Source organism: Scyliorhinus canicula, chromosome 5 (genome assembly GCF_902713615.1).
Source record: "Scyliorhinus canicula chromosome 5, sScyCan1.1, whole genome shotgun sequence".
NCBI lineage: Eukaryota > Metazoa > Chordata > Chondrichthyes > Carcharhiniformes > Scyliorhinidae > Scyliorhinus > Scyliorhinus canicula.
The window spans coordinates 52,722,170-52,738,271 of record NC_052150.1 but is presented as its reverse complement, the minus strand read 5'-3'; the positions used below and the strand labels follow the sequence as shown (position 1 = coordinate 52,738,271).

The following is a 16,102-nucleotide window of genomic DNA, read 5'->3' as shown; positions in this document are numbered from 1 at the left end:
GGATGTGAACCTGGAGTTTCTGGCTCCGAGGCAGGGAGGCCACCCACAGGACCTCCCCTAACCTGACATCAGTTGTAGGGAAAATGCTGGAAACTATTATGAAGGAAGTCAGAACGATGCACTTTAAAAAAAAAAATCAGTCTGATCAAAGTCGGTGTGGTTTTATGAAAGGGAAACCGTATTTGACAAATGTATTGGAATCTTTTATGTAACTATAACTGTAGGTAAATATATGTATTATATTTTGATTTTGAAAAGGCAAGATAAGGAGGTATGGAGTTGGGATTAATATATTAGCATGGATGGAGGATTGGTTAACAGACAGGAATCAAAGAATAGGGATAAACAGGATATTTTAAAGTTGGTATACAGTAACTAGTGGGAGCATCAGTGCTTGGATCTCAGCTACTTACAATCTATATTAATCACTTATACAAAGAGACCAAGGGCAATATAGCTAGGTTTGTTGATGCTATAAAGTTTGGTGGGAATATAAACTGTGAAGAAGACACAAAGGCTGCAAAGGTGACAAATAGAGCATGTGGGGAAGTGTGAGTTATTCACAGTACTTTTTAAAATACGTGAAACTTCCAAATGTTGATGTGACACTTGGGTGCACTCGTGCAGAAAGGTAGCATGTAAGTACAGCAAGCAATGAGGAAGGCAGATTGCATGTTGGCCTTTTATTGAAATTTCATATTGCAGTGGGATTGGAATGCAAGAATGAGGAAGTCTTGCTACAATTGTACAGGACTTGTGAGACCACACCTTGAGTACTGTGTGTTAGTTTAATTCGTCTCCGTATTAAGGAAGGTTATACTTAATTGGAGGCAGTACAGCAAAGATTTACTATATTGTTACCTATGAGGAGCAGCTGAGTAAATTGCATCTATCCTCTGTGGAGTTTGGAAGAATGAGGGGTGATCTCATTGAAACATACACCATGCTGAAGGGGCTTGACAGGGCAGAGCTGAGAAGTTGTTTTAGCTGGCTGGGGAATGCAAAGTATGGGAGAGCACAGTCTCAGGATAAGGGGGGTCAATATTTAGGATTGAGTTGATGAGAAACTTCTTCAGTCAAAGGGTTGTGAATCTTTTGAATTCTTATCATGTCAGGCTGCTGCGATGGACAGATTGTTGGTCCCTGAGGGCATAAAGGGATATGGGGGAGCGGACAGGAATGTAGAGTCGATGCAGTAGATTAGCCATTATCGTTCTGAATGGCAGAGCTGGCTCCAGATATGGTCTACTGCTCCTGTCCCTGGTGTTCCCTTGTATGTGCTGTCGGGATCTACATTCTTCCTGTTATTCCATGATTTTTTTCAGAATCTCGTCATGTTTTATTCTGCCTTCGACCCGGCCCCAATCCTGCACAATCAGGTGTTTGTCGGCTTTCCCCCGTCAGGTTCCATGTTTATTTTACCACAGTTTTCTGCGTGTCACTGCAGAGTCTTCTCTCGTTCTGCGCCGCGGCCTTGTGCACTTCTGTTCCGATTTGCTGTGTGAGGTTAGGTCCTCTATTCGATCAGGTTGCATCCTTGCGGGGAGAGGGCTCGGGGCTCTTCCCCGTGGGGGTCTGAGCGGCCGGCTCCGGACCGGGCCGCCATCTTCCCGCTCCCCAGATTCCGCCCGGACGGGATTGACCAGCGCACACAGGAAGATGGTGGCCCTCCGGGAAGCAGGAAGCAGCGGCCAAGGGACGAGAGGAAGATCTACCAGGTTTCTAACTTTCTAATCCCCCCCCCCCCCCCCCCCAATCATTAGCCACCTGTCAGATTTATCCATTCCCGCCTTTCAGAAGACAAAACTAGGTGGCTGTCTCAAAATAAATCCCGCAGCTGAAACTGCTGCGCACCCAGTATGTTTGTTTAACGGGTTTCAGGTTGAACCCCCCCATCAGGTGCCCCTTTAATAGGAGTGACGGAGGAGAGGAGCTTCCCAGGCAGCCCGAGAGGCCAGCGCTGGCCTCTCTCTCATTAACACACACACACTCCCTCACACACACACACACACACACACAACGGATGCCGCTGTCAGTCGCTGGTAACCATGGCTTTGGATCCCCCGCTACCCCGAACCTGCCTGTCTGCCTGGCCCGCGGCATCATCCACCCCGCCCCCGAGCGGAGAGGTCGACCCAGTCCCAGAGAAGATTACAACGGGAGCTTTACCGGCAGGTCGCAGCGTTTCGCGTGCTGTCCTTCATTTGTCTGCCTTGTGTTTGCAGGTTCCCCGACATCTGCTTTCTTCAAAAAACAAAGTGTTCAAATGTCCGACAAGTGTAGTGAGCTGCTACTGGTAAGGGACATCTACCTCGGCTGTCAGTTTTTCTGTACGCTGGATATGCGCCCGTGTGTGGCGGTTTACACATTATAACGGTTCCAAGGGATTGAGTTGCAGTCCTACGGTGGAATGTTAATGCGTTTTGCAATGTGGAATACTGTCAAAGTGAGCAAAAAAACAACCTTTTTTTAGACTCACGGCTATAGCGCCGTTTAATTTCTTTGGGCGCATCTAACTTTATTTTACGTTTGCACTAATTTAGGCTCTGTCTTTGCAACATGCAGATTTTTACATTTTCTATCGTGCAGCTGTGTATCAAGTTATACAATAGTTAATTGGCCGTTGCCTATTTTTTTATTATTATATTCAGCACACTAGATGGCATTTGTAATGTTGCGCTGAGACATACTTTCAGTACATTATATTCCAATCTTGTTATCTACAGCCTATTTAAACCCGTGAAACCTCATCTTGTTCTCGATAGTATGTTTTGAGCAAGGTCAACTCTTGCAATAATTGAAACCACTGCTATTGAAATGTGTACCAAATAGCTTAATTAAGTTTGAGTCTTGGAATTTTTTTTAAAGAAATGGGTTAAATATCCTTAATCTCAACGCACTGTGCCGTTGTAAAATATTTGTAATTCCTTTCAGTCTGGTACTCTTCATCTACTTCAGATGGACTAAATATCTGAAAAATAGGTCAAGCTGCAGGAGATCTGACATGTGCTGCAGCTTTTTTGGTATGCCCAAGCTTAATACATTAACAATTTACACTAACGTACTGCCTTGGCACCATGACAATTTTCCTCCTTCACAAATAATGCTCGAGTAGCAAGCAAAAATCCTCCTGTTCAGTTGTAAAGATCTAAAGAGCCATGCACATTTTTACAGCTTCTTAAACACATTAACTGTTAATGAAAATAGCTAAGCACTGGAATAATAGTGACTCCAAGTGGCTTGCCAGAACAAAGGCCCCCAGTTGGTCTTCTCCCCCCCCTTATTGAGACATATATCCTCACTTCGATTAACTTTCATGAGAATCAAAACATTTAGAATGTAATGTGCTGATTTTTCTCAGCACTTTCATTATTCAAATAGCCTTACAGATTTTGTGTTAATGCGTAACTGCAGAAAGTGTGGCAACATGTCATCAAGGATCCAGTGTTTACTGATCAAAATAAATGTTTGTTTTCAAATAACACTGCAATTCCACAAGGTTAGTTTGTAGAATGTACTTGATTTCTGCAGATAGTTGGTGCTAGTGTATTGGTGCTCTTTCTTCCCAATTTTTGATTGTAATTAATTAAAATATTTGCTGATGCAGATAAGGAAGTTAATACATTTTAAGTACAATTTGCAGATGTTGCTGTACTTCTTGAACCATATGTGCACATTTCAGAATGCATCTTTATTGCTAGTTTTAAAAACATATTTTTATTCTCCTTTTTCACATTTTCTCCCAAATTTACACCCAACAATAAACAATAATTAGTAACAAATGCAATGTCAATCCCCATATCAATAACAACAATCCCATTTTCCCACCAAACCCCAAACATTAGCTCGCATGTTCACATAAACAAATAACAAAAAGGAATCACCCATAGTCACCATTGACACATACGTTCCCCCTCCCCCCAACTCTCCCAAATCTTTATTGCTAGTTGAGTGATCCTGATGTGCTAACCTCCACAAGAAGACACATTCATATTTTTGGGGTATTTTGCTTCAAGTAAGACAGTCCCCCTCCCCCCAACTCTCCCAAATATTTATTGCTAGTTGAATGATTCTGATGTGCTAACCTCCACAGGAAGCCACATTCATATTTTTGGGGTATTTTGATTCAATTAAGTGTTAAAAATTAATCTGGCATGAGTGAAGCCTTATATTCTTAATGTCAATAAATCCAAAGAGCTAATTTTGTATAACAACAGTCTGCATATGTGTGAACCTCTATATCTTAATGATCAACCAGCAGAGGTTGCAGAGTGTTTCAAGCATCTGGGAACATATATAGACCAGAAGCGGGGCGGCACGTGGCACAGTGGATAGCATTGCTGCCTACGGCGCTGAAGACCTGGGTTCGAATTCCGGCCCCAATCACTGTCCGTGTGGAGTTTGCACATTCTCCCTGTGTCTGAGTGGGTTTCACCCCCACAACCCAAAGATGTGCAGGTTCGGTGGATTGGCCATGCTAAATTGCTCCTTGATTGGAAAAAAAAATAATTGGGTACTCTAAATGAAAAAGAAATATAGACAAAAAGCTAAGCTTCAACTGTATCTTTAAAAAGGCTAGTCAGCGTCTGTTTTTAACTAGAAAACTATAAGGGTTTGGAAAGAACAAAGAAAAGTACAGCACAGGAACAAGCCCTTCGGCCCTCCAAGCCTGCGCCGACCATGCTGCCTATCTAACCTAAAACCTTCTCCACTTCCGAGGTCCATATCCCTCTATTCCTATCCTATTCATGTATTTATCAAGACGCCCCTCAAACATCATTATTGTATCTGCTTCCACCACCACCTCCGGCAGCGAGTTCCAGGTTACCACTACTCTCTGTGTGTTTAAAAAAAAAATTCCCTCGCACCGTAAACCTATGTCGCCTAGTAATTGACTCTTCCACCTTGGGGAAAAAGCTTCTGACTATCCACTCTGTCCATACCCCTCATAATTTTGTAGACTTCTGTCAGGTCGCCCCCTGAACCTCTGTGTTTCCAGTGAAAACAAACCAAGTTTATCCAATCTCTACTTGTAACTAGTGCCCTCCATACCAGGCAATATCCTGATAAACATCTTCTGTACCCTCTCCAAATCCTCCACAGCCTTCTGGTAGTGTAGCGACCAAAATTGAACACTATTTTCCAAGTGTGGCCTAACTAAGGTTCTATGCAGCTGCAGCATGACTTGCCAATTTTTATACTCGATGCCCCGGCTGATGAATGCAAGCTTCTCCACCTGCGTTGCCAGTTTCAGTGACCTGTGGGCCTGTACATCCAGATCCCCCTGCCTGTCAATACTGTTAAGGGTTCTGCCATTTACTGTATACTTCCCACCTGTATTAGACCTTCCAAAATGCATTAGCTGACATTTCTCCAGATTAAACTCCATTTGCCATCTCTCCGCTCAATTCTTCAACCGATCTATATCCTGCTGTATCCTCTGACACTCCTCATCACTATCCGCAATTCCACCAACCTTTGTGTTGTCCACAAACTTACTAATGATACCAGTTACGTTTTTCTCCAAATCATTTATATATACTATAACACCACTAGCCCTCAGAAAAGTACCCTTCCACTGCTACCCTCTGTCTTCTATGACCGAATCAGTTCTGTATCCGTTTTCCCAGCTCACCTCTGGTCCATGAGACTTCACCTTCTGTATCAGTCTGCTACAGGGGACCTTGTCAGAGGCCTTACCAAAGCCTATGTAGACAACATCCACTGCCCTACCTTCATCAATCAAAAACCTCAATCAAGTTAGTGAGACACAACCTCCCCATCACAAAACCATGTTGTCTCTCGCTAATACATCTACTTACTTCCAAATGGGACTAAATTCCATCTCTACGAATCCTCTCCAATAATTTCCCTACCACTGACATGAGGCTCACTGGTCAGTAATTTCATGGATTATCCTTGTTACCCTTCTTAAACAAAGGAACAACATTAGCTATTCTCCAGTCTTCTGGGATTTCACCTATAGCCAGTCAGGATACGAAGAGTCAAGCTTTAAAGAAAGTATACAAAAGTCTGGCTGAGAGTATTTTATCATTCAACACAACTGGCCTGGTAACCTGAGTGTGAAATGCAAAAGTAAGCTGGCCAGAATTGTCAAACTGCAGGTAAAATCATTGGTGGAAAGCAGACATGGTTCGATATTTATTTAGCAAGTTAAGAAGACAGCTCAGGCCATCATCGGTGATTCCTCTCACTTTTTATCTCATCAATTTGAAAGGCTTTCTTTGGGCTGGTGTTTTAGAATGCCAACTGCCAGGAAAAATCTGTTTGAGGTCTTTTGTTCCCAGTGCCATAAGCTTACCAAATAACATAATGTAAATTCAACTTGCTGTTTTTTATTTATTTTAATTGCATTCAGTGCTTTAATGGTACGTTGCAATGTGTTTGGCGGCACGGTGGCACAGTGGTTAGTACTGCTGCCTCACAGTGCTGAGGGTCGGGTTCGATCCTGGCCCTGGGTCGCTGTCTGCGTGGAGTTTGCATATTCTCCCTGAGTTTGCGTGGGTTTCACCCCCACAATCCAAAAGATGTGTAGGGTAGGTGAATTGGCCGCGCCAAATTGTCTCTTAATTGGGGGGAAAAGATTGGGTACTTAAAAAATGCAATGTGTTATATCTGTGTGGTATGGATGCATGTTATTTATGCACAAATATATGAATGTAGGTATACATTAAATATTTGCTGTTTTTTAACTAGTGATTGTATGATTATATGCTATAATGGAGGTGAAGCCAAAGACAAATTTTCACTTTTGCATGGATAATAAAGCTCTATTTTAAAAAAAAAACTTTTATAGGGTAATTTGTGCAAATAAGTCAAATGACATAGAGAATTACTTTTAAAAGAACTGGCATTTCTATAGCACCTCTAATTGGCTCAGGATGGCCCAAAGTGTTTTACAATCAATTGAGTAAAATTAAACTGCAGTCACGGTTGTATTGTAGAAAACATGGCAGCTAATTTGGAAAGAGCAAGGTCTTGCACACGCAATGTGATAATGACCAAATAGTCTATTTTGATATTGACACAAGGAAAAATATTAATTGAGGGGGAACTCACCTTTTTAAAAATAGTGCCATGAGAGTTTTACAACCACCCAGGAGGGCAAATGAATACTCAGTTTAATTTCTCATTTGAAAGACTGCAACAGAGCAGTGCTCCCTCAGTTCTAAGTGTTATCCTAGATTATGTACTCCAGTCTCTGGAGTGGGGCTTGAGCCCACAATTTCTCACTTCAATTACTTACCTTAAGGTACTTATTTTTGTTTCTTTTGCCATTTTTAAACTATTGCCACAATTTGCAGATGTAATTATTTGTCATTCTTTCTTGAACACAATTGTTTTACTCAAAATGGTTCACTTTTATGAGCATTTTCAGAATTTCTAAAAGCAATTGATATTTCAGTGTTGACAAAGTTTATGTAATTTTCTTCCAGCTTTTCATCAGTTCAGTTACTGTAAATCTTTGCCCTCTAATAAAGGCAGTCGTTAAGGTGGTAGAGCAATAGGGATTTTTAGACCCATTTACTATATAGCAATGCTGTGCATCACTTTTAACAAGAAAGCAACTTATACGTACAAAAAATATTTGAATATATTTGGCTTTTTATTTTCCTTACAATGTGCGCTTGTCATTCCAATTTTCAATCCATCTGTTGGTTTCAACTTCCACCATCTTTTGGTTAATTGCCTGATGTTCTGGTTTTGCTAGCCCCTCTAATTTGTTTTCAGTTTGGATTCTGTTTAGTGGATGTAGTCTTATTTGAGTGTAAATAGTGTTTCAACTATGAAGACCAGTCTTTACAAAAAGTGGAATGAATTTCAACAAATAGTTCCGTGAAGCACAAAATGTATTTTTGCTGGTTAAGTCGACTAGCTTAATTTAGTTAATGAATTCATCACTAATTCATAATTTTGGGCAATTCTTGCATACAACGTTTTAAAATAGAGTATAATATGTAATAATGAAAGTCAGTGATAAGTTGAGAATGTGTTGAACCATTAAAAGGTATTAGGATAAACAAACTAAGGAATCTTATTTGTTCATTTTAATTGACTTTAAGCATTTCCACACTTATTAAAAACATAAGGGTTGAGAGCACAGAGCCAATGTTACTGTAATATTTAAGAAGGTATTAGAGATAAACTGGGAAATGTGAAAGTTAGGTCTATTTTCCTTGTAGCAGAGACATTTTTGAGGTTACCCAAGTTTCATAAGTTTTAATAGAGTAGATAGAGGAAAAAATATCCTGCCTGGTAAGTGGGGGATGAATAACCAGAGGTCATACATTTAGAGTAATTTGCAATGGATCTAGGGGGGGCGATGGGGGAGTTTTTCACTGAGTTGTCCGGACCAAAGAATGTGGTGGAAGCTGACACCTTTTAAAAGTTTTAAAAGTGAGTTGGACAGGCATTTAAGGGATGAAGAACTTTAAAAAGATTACAGTTTAAGAAGTAGTGATGTGGGACTAGGTAAACCTCCTTTTAAAGAGCCAGCACGGGCACAGTGGGCTGAACGAATTGTTCTGTAAGTTTCTGTAATTCATGTAAACCTGTCAATTTTGGGGAAGTTAGTAGAATCTATTATTGGGGACAGAGTGAATAAGCACTTGGACATTGGGCAGCACGGTAGTGTAGTGGTTAGCACAGTTGCTTCACAGCTCCAGGGTCCCAGGTTCAATTCCCGACTTGGGTCACTGTCTGTGCGGAGTCTGCACGTTCTCCTCGTGTTTGCGTGGGTTTCCTCCGGGTGCTCCGGTTTCCTCCCACAGTCCAAGGATGTGCAGGTTAGGTAGACTGGCCATGAAAAATTGCCCTTAGTGTCCAAAAAAGGTTAGGTGGGGTTACTAGGTTACAGGGATAGGGTGGAGGCATGGGTTTTAGTGGGGTGCTCTTTCCAAGGGCTGGTGCAGACTCAATGGGCCGAATGTCCTCCTGCACTCTAAATTCTATTATTCTATGATATGAACTGATCTGAAAGAACCAGTATGGATTTGTAAATGGTAAATCATATGTCATTAACCTAGTGAATTAAAAAAAAATTAGAGTGCCCAATTAAGGGGCAATTTAGCGTGACCAATCCACCTACCCTGCACATCTTTGGGTTGTGGGGACGAAACCCGCACAAACACGGGGAGAAAATGAAAACTCCACTCGGACAGTGACCCAGAGCTGGGTTCGAACCTGGGATCTCGGCGCTGTGAGGTTGCAGTGCTAACCACTGTGCCACTGTGCTGCCCCTTTTTGAGGAGATAACTAACATGTAAGACAAACAAGATTCTATGGATGTAAATTTTATGGACTTCTACAAGGTATTAGTATGCTTGTTTATAAAGGATTGCTGAGAGGAAAAAAAGAGAGCACACATGGAATTGGAAGTAACTAATTAATACAGTAAAAAATTGGCTAGGTGGCAAGAGAGAAGAGATAGGGCCGAGATTTTTCCGCCCCTGTTTTGGCAGGTGGAAAGCCACCTGAGGGTGGAGTAAAATAACGTTCAGGGATGAGTAACCATAATGTGATAGAATTTTACATTATATTTGAAAGTGAGGAAGTTCAATCTAAAGGCAAGTTGTTAAAATTGAATAAAGGAAATCATTACAGCATGAGGGGCAAATTGGCTGAGCTGGATTGGGAAAATACATTAAAAAAGGTATGACTCAGGGCAGCACGGTGGTGCAGTGGGTTAGCCCTGCTGCCTCAGGGCGCTGAGGTCCCAGGTTTGATCCCAGCTCTAGGTCACTGTCCGTGTGGAGTTTTCCCTGTCTCCCTGTGTTTGTGTGGGTTTCGCCCCCACAACCCTAAGATGTGCAGGCGAGCTGAATTGGCCACGCTAAATTGCCCCTTCATTGGAAAAAATTAATTAGGTATTCTAAATGTATTAAAAAAAGGTATGACTGTGCATAGGCAATAGATAGTCGTCAAAGAACTATTACATAGCATACAACACCTATACATTCTTACGGGGTGCAACAACCCAGAAGAAGCCAGTCAACCAGAGCTGACAAAGGAAGTTGAGGATTGTATAAGATTAAATGGCTTATAAAGTTGTCCGAAAGAGTAGTAAACCTAGCATCGAGGTTTTTCGAATACAGCAAAATGTCAAGAAACTGATAAAGAAAGGGAGAACCGAATATGAATGCAATCTAGCAAAAAAAAATAAAAATGGACTGTGAAAGCTTTTATATGTATATAAAAAGGAAGTGTTTAGCCAAGACAAATGTAGGTCCATTATATGCAGAGTCAAGAGAATTCATAATGGGAAATAGAGAAATGGCAGAAAAGCTAAATTATTATTTTGTGTCTGTTTTCATTAAGGAATATGCAGGAAATTTCCCAGGTGTAAAGATCCAAGGGACTAAGGCAAATGCAGAGTTAAAGGAAATTAGTACAAGCAAGGTTTAGATTTAGAACAGTACAGCACAGAACAGGCCCTTCAGCCTTCGATGTTGTGCCGAGCAATGATCACCCTACTCAAACTCACGTATCCACCCTATACCCGTAACCCAACAACTCCCCCCTAACCTTACTTTTTAGAACACTACGGGCAATTTAGCATGGCCAATCCACCTAACCCGCACATCTTTGGACTGTGGGAGGAAACCGGAGCACCCGGAGGAAACCCACGCACACACGGGGAGGACGTGCAGACTCCGCACAGACAGTGACACAGCCGGGAACCGAACCTGGGACCCTGGAGCTGTGAAGCATTGATGCTAACCACTATGCTACCGTGCTGCCTAATTTGGAGAAATTAATAGGTCTGAAAGTTGATGAGTGCTCAGGACCCCCTATTATGCATCCCAAAGTGTTGAAAGAGGTTGCTATAGAGCTAGCGGATGCATTGGTGATTATCTTCCAAAACTGTACAGATTCTGGAATGGTTTCTGAAGATTGGAAGGTAGCAAATGTCACCGTACTATTTAAGAGGGGAGGGAGAGTGAAAATTCAGTTCTTCAGACCTGTTATATTTACATCAGTGGTGGGAAAAATGCTGGAATCTATTATCAAGGTTGTGATAAATAGACACACGGACAATCATGATCTGATTGGGTATAGTCAACATGGAATTATAAATGGGAAATCATGTTTGATGAACTTGTTGCAGTTTTTTGAAGATGTGGAGATGCTGGTGCTGGACTGGGGTGAGCACAGTAAGAAGTCTCACAACACCAGGTTACAGTCCAACAGGCTTGTTTCAAATCACTAGCTTTCGGAACACTGCTCTTTCCTCCGGTGAATGAAGAAGTATGTTCCAGAATCATATATAGACAAAGACAATGCTTTGAATGCGAGCATTTGCAGGTAATTAAGTCTTTGCAGCTCCAGGGATAGGGGTAACCCCAGGTTAAAGAATTGTGAATGGTCTCAAGCCAGGACAGTTGGTAGGATTTCACAAGCCTAGACCAGATGGTGGGGATGAATGTAATGTGACATGAGTCCCGTTTGAGATCGTACTCATGTGAGCGGAACTTGGCTATAAGTTTCTGTTCGGCGATTTCTGTCGCGCATTCTCAAGGCCGCCTTGGAGAACGCTTACCCGAAGATCAGAGGCTGAATGCCCTTGGCTGTAGAAGTGTTCCCCGACTGGAAGGGAACATTCAGGCAATGGGACCCTGTGTGAGAACCTCTCTGGCTACATCGAGGGAATCTTGAAACCCATCGTACAATGAATGTCCAGCTTCTGTCGCGACACGACAGACTTCCTACAGAAACTCAGCACCCATGGACCAGTTGAACCAGGAACATTCCTCGTCACAATGGACGTCTCAGCACTCTACACCAGCATCCCCATGACGACGGCATTGCTGCAACAGCCTCAGTACTCAACACCAACAACTACCAATCTCCAGATGCAATTCTGCAACCCATCCGCTTCATTCTGGATCACAACGTCTTCACCTTCGACAACAAGTTCTTCATCCAGACGCACGGAACAGCCATAGGAACCAAATTTGCACCTCAATGTGCCAACATATTCATGCACAAGTTTGAACAAGACCTCCTCACTGCACAGGACCTTCAACCGACATTAGACAGCAGATACATCGATGACATCTTTTTTCCTTTGGATACACGGTGAAGAATCACTGAAACGACTACATGATGCATCAATAAGTTCCATCCCACCATCAGACTTGCCATGGACTACTCTCCAAAATCGGTTGCATTCTTGGACACACTCATCTCCATCAAGGACGGTCACCTCAGCGCTTCGCTTTACCGCAAGCCCTTGGATAACCACACGATGCTTCACTTCACCAGCTTCCACCCTAAACACATTAAAGAAGCCATCCCTTATGGACAAGCCCTCCGTATACACAGGATCTGCTCAGGCGAGGAGAAGCGTAACGGACATCTACAGACACGGAAAGATGCTCTCGCACGAATGGGATATTGTGCTTGGCTCACCGATAGGCAGTTCCAACGCGCCACAGCAAAAAAACCACACCGACCTCCTTAGATGACAAACACGAGACACAACCGACAGAGTACCCTTCGTCGCCCAGTACTTCCCCGGAGCGGAGAAACTACGACATCTTCGCAGCCTTCAACACGTCACCGATGAAGATGAACATCTTGCCAAGGTCATCCCCACACCCCCACTACTTGCCTTCAAACAACCGCGCAACCTCAAACAAACCATTGTTTGCAGCAAACTACCCAGCCTTCAGAACGGAGACCACGACACCACACAACCCTGCCATGGCAATCTCTGCAAGACATGCCAGATCATCGACATGGATACCACCATTACACGCGAGAGCACCACCCACCAGGTACGCGGTACATACTCGTGCGACTCGGCCAATGTTGTCTACCTCATATGCTGCAGGAAAGGATGTCCCGAAGCATGGTACATTGGCGAGACCATGCAGACGCTGCGACAACGAATGAACGGACATCGCGCGACAATCACCAGGCAGGAATGTTCCCTTCCAGTCGGGGAATACTTCAGCAGTCAAGGGCATTCAGCCTCTGATCTCCGGGTAAGCGTTCTCCAGGGCAGCCTTCAGGACGCGCGGCAACGCAGAATTGCTGAGCAGAAACTTATAGCCAAGTTCCGCACACGTGTGTGGCCTCAACCGGGACCTAGGATGCATGTTGCATTACATTCATCCCCCACCATCTGGCCTGGGCTTGCGAAATCCTACCAACTGTCCTGGCTTGAGACAATTCACACCTCTTTATCCTGGGGTTACCCCTATCTCCGGATCTGTAAAGACGTAATTACCTGCAAATGGTCACATTCAAAGCATTGTTTTGCATCTTTGACTTTATCTATATGTTTCTGGAACATACCTCTTCATTTGCCTGAGGAAGGAGCAGTGCTCTGAAAGCTAGTGATTTGAAACAAACCTGTTGGACTTTAACCTGGTGTTTTTTGAAGATGTTAATGACAAAATAGATAAAAGAGAGTTGAGGAATATAGTATGTTTGGACTTTCAGAAGACTTTTGATAAAGGAGGTTAATTACCAAAATAAAAGCACATGGGATAGGAGGCAGCACACTGGTATGGATTGAGGATTGGCTAACGGGCATAAAAAGAGTAGGAATAAACGGGTCATTCTCACATCAGCAGGTTGACTATTGGGGTGCTGCAAGAATCAGTACTTGGGGCCCCAGGTGTTCACAATATATGCCAATGATTTGAATGTGGGGACCAAATGTAATATTCCCACATTCAAGGAGGATACAAAGCTAGGCGGGAATGTTTATTGTGAGGATGATGTAAAGCAGCTACAGGTGGATTTGGGCAGACTTAGTGAGTGGGCAAGAGCATTGCAGATGGAACATAATGTGGAAAAATGTGAGATCCAATTTGGTAGATTTGGTAAAGTGTAGATGCACAAAAGGATCTGGGTGTCCTTGTCCATAAATGACTGAAGGCAAACATGCAGGTGCAGCAAGCTATTAGGAAGGCAAATGGAATTTTAGCATTTATTGCAAGAGGATTTGAGTGCAGGAGTAGTGAGGTCTTGCTTCAATTGTATAGAGGCTTGGTTAGACTGCACCAGGAGTACAGTGTGCAGTTTTGGGCCGCTTACCTCAGAAAGGATATTATTGCCATAGTGGGAATGCTATGAAGGTTCACCAGGCTAATGGGGGTGGCGGGGCTGTCTTATGAAGAGAGATTGGGCAAACTGGGGGTGCATTCTGTAGAAGTGATCTCATTGAACCCTGCAAAATACTTATTGGAATAGACAGGTTAGATGCAGATAAGATGTTTCCCTTAGTTGAGGAGCCTAGAACCAGGGGGCACAATTTCAAAATAAGGGAGATGCCACTAAGGACCAAGTTGAGGAGAACTTTTGTTACACAGAGGGTTGTGAATCTTTGGAATTCTCTACTCTAGAGGGCTGTGGAAGCTCAGTCATTGAGCATGTTTAAAGCGGAGATTAATAGGTTTCTTATTAACGATCACATAAAGGGTCATGGGGATAGTTGGTGTCAAAGGCATTGGAGTGTCCGATCAGCCTAGATTGTATTGAATTATGGAGCAGGCCCAATGGGCTGAATAGCTTACTCCTGTTCCTATGTTAGAATTGAGTACTGATACTCCCAAAACAGCTTTTACATCACGGGATTTCCCTGCTTGATTATCCCCAACCCCCACCAAAGACGTAATGGGGTTCCAGCCTTGAAAGGCCAGGAACCCCATTCCCATACATTTAAATCTAATTAGTGGGCTTCCGGCTCTATTTACCTCCCACCACCCCATGTCACATGGGTGGGGGGTAAATAGAGCCAGGAGCCCACTAATGGGCCAAATGGCCACCTCCTGCACTGTATGTTGTATGTTCTATGGTTGGTACAGCAAGTTTTATTTTGGTTTTTTGAAACTACGGTTGGGCTCCATTCAGAGAATTGGGGTCAATATGGGCACTGCACCACAGGAAGAAAATATTGACCATGGAGGAGTTGCAGTGCAAATTCAACAGAATAATGTCAGGGCTAAAAGATTTAATTCTTGAGGATAGCATGGTCGGTGGCAAGGTGGCACAGTGGTTTGCACTGCTGCCTCACAACTCCAGAGACCCGGGTTGAATTCTGGCCTTGGGTGACTGTCTGTGTGGAATCTGCACTTTCTCCCCATGTCTGCGTGGGTTTCCTCCGGGTGCTCCGGTTTCCACTCTCAAGTCCCGAAAGACGTGCTGTTAGGTAATTTGGACATTCTGAATTCTCCCTCTGTGTACCCGAATAGGTGCCAGAGTGTGGCGACTAGGGGATTTTCATAGTAACTTCATTGCAGCGTTAATGTAAGCCTACTTGAGACAATAAAGATTATTTTAAAAATCTACCTTTCCCTTAATTGCATTTCTGCAATTTTCCTCAACTATTCCATGTTGTAACTTTTCCACATTCTCACCATCTGAACGTGTTTATCAGTGACTATTTTATATTTATGGTCCCTAGTTTCACAAATGTGTGCAGTCCACACTGACATATTCAACCAATACCCTCATTCTATAAAGAGATACTTTCTATATTAGAAATTATAGCTATATTAGCATTTTTCATGTCCTTGGCGCATCCCAGGACTCTTCACTGTCAGCTTCGTGTTTTTGCAGTATGGGCAAATGAGGCAGAAAATTAGCACATAACAAAAGAAATGTGACCAGGTAATTTATTGAGGGATAAATTCTCACAGAACCCTGGAACAGCTGAAATGTTTTCTCCAAATAATGATGTGGATTGAGCAGGCAGATGGTCTTGAATTAATCTCTCATTCGAAAGACAGCAATTCTGATGGTGCAGTATGCACTTTGTGCTGCCCAAAACTGTCAGGTTAGATTAAGTGCTCAAGTATCCGAGAGTGAGACTTGATCTCACTACCTTCTGACTCAAGTAAAAGTGCTGTTAAAGAGCCAAGGTTGTCCCAAACCCTGAGGTCATGATTTTTGATCAGACTTTCTTGCTAATATTTTCCATTACAACATGGTATATCAGAATTTCCCATTCAATTGTGCTTTGCTGTTACGTAGTTCTAAATTTTGGTATTAGAGAGTTTTGTGGGCTGTGTTTGTGATGTGTGTGTGTCTCAATCCTGTTGCCGCCTTGTTTTCAAATAATCTATTC

General features: G+C 42.8%; 1 protein-coding gene across 3 annotated transcripts in view; it reads left to right on the top strand.

Annotated features, from left to right (window-relative positions):
- atxn1a (ataxin 1a) overlaps positions 1-16,102 on the top strand; it is a 400,286-nt gene that overhangs the window by 204,229 nt on the left and 179,955 nt on the right. Inside the window, exons 1-2 of one of the 3 annotated variants that reach the window (XM_038797055.1) lie at positions 694-1,718; positions 2,226-2,296. The exons of 1 other annotated variant lie outside the window; for it this stretch is intronic. The gene's annotated coding sequence lies outside the window, so the exon portion shown is untranslated. Of the gene's footprint in view, positions 1-693; positions 1,719-2,225; positions 2,297-16,102 lie in introns of those variants that run through there. One more of the 3 variants, XM_038797054.1, reaches the window with a different exon arrangement.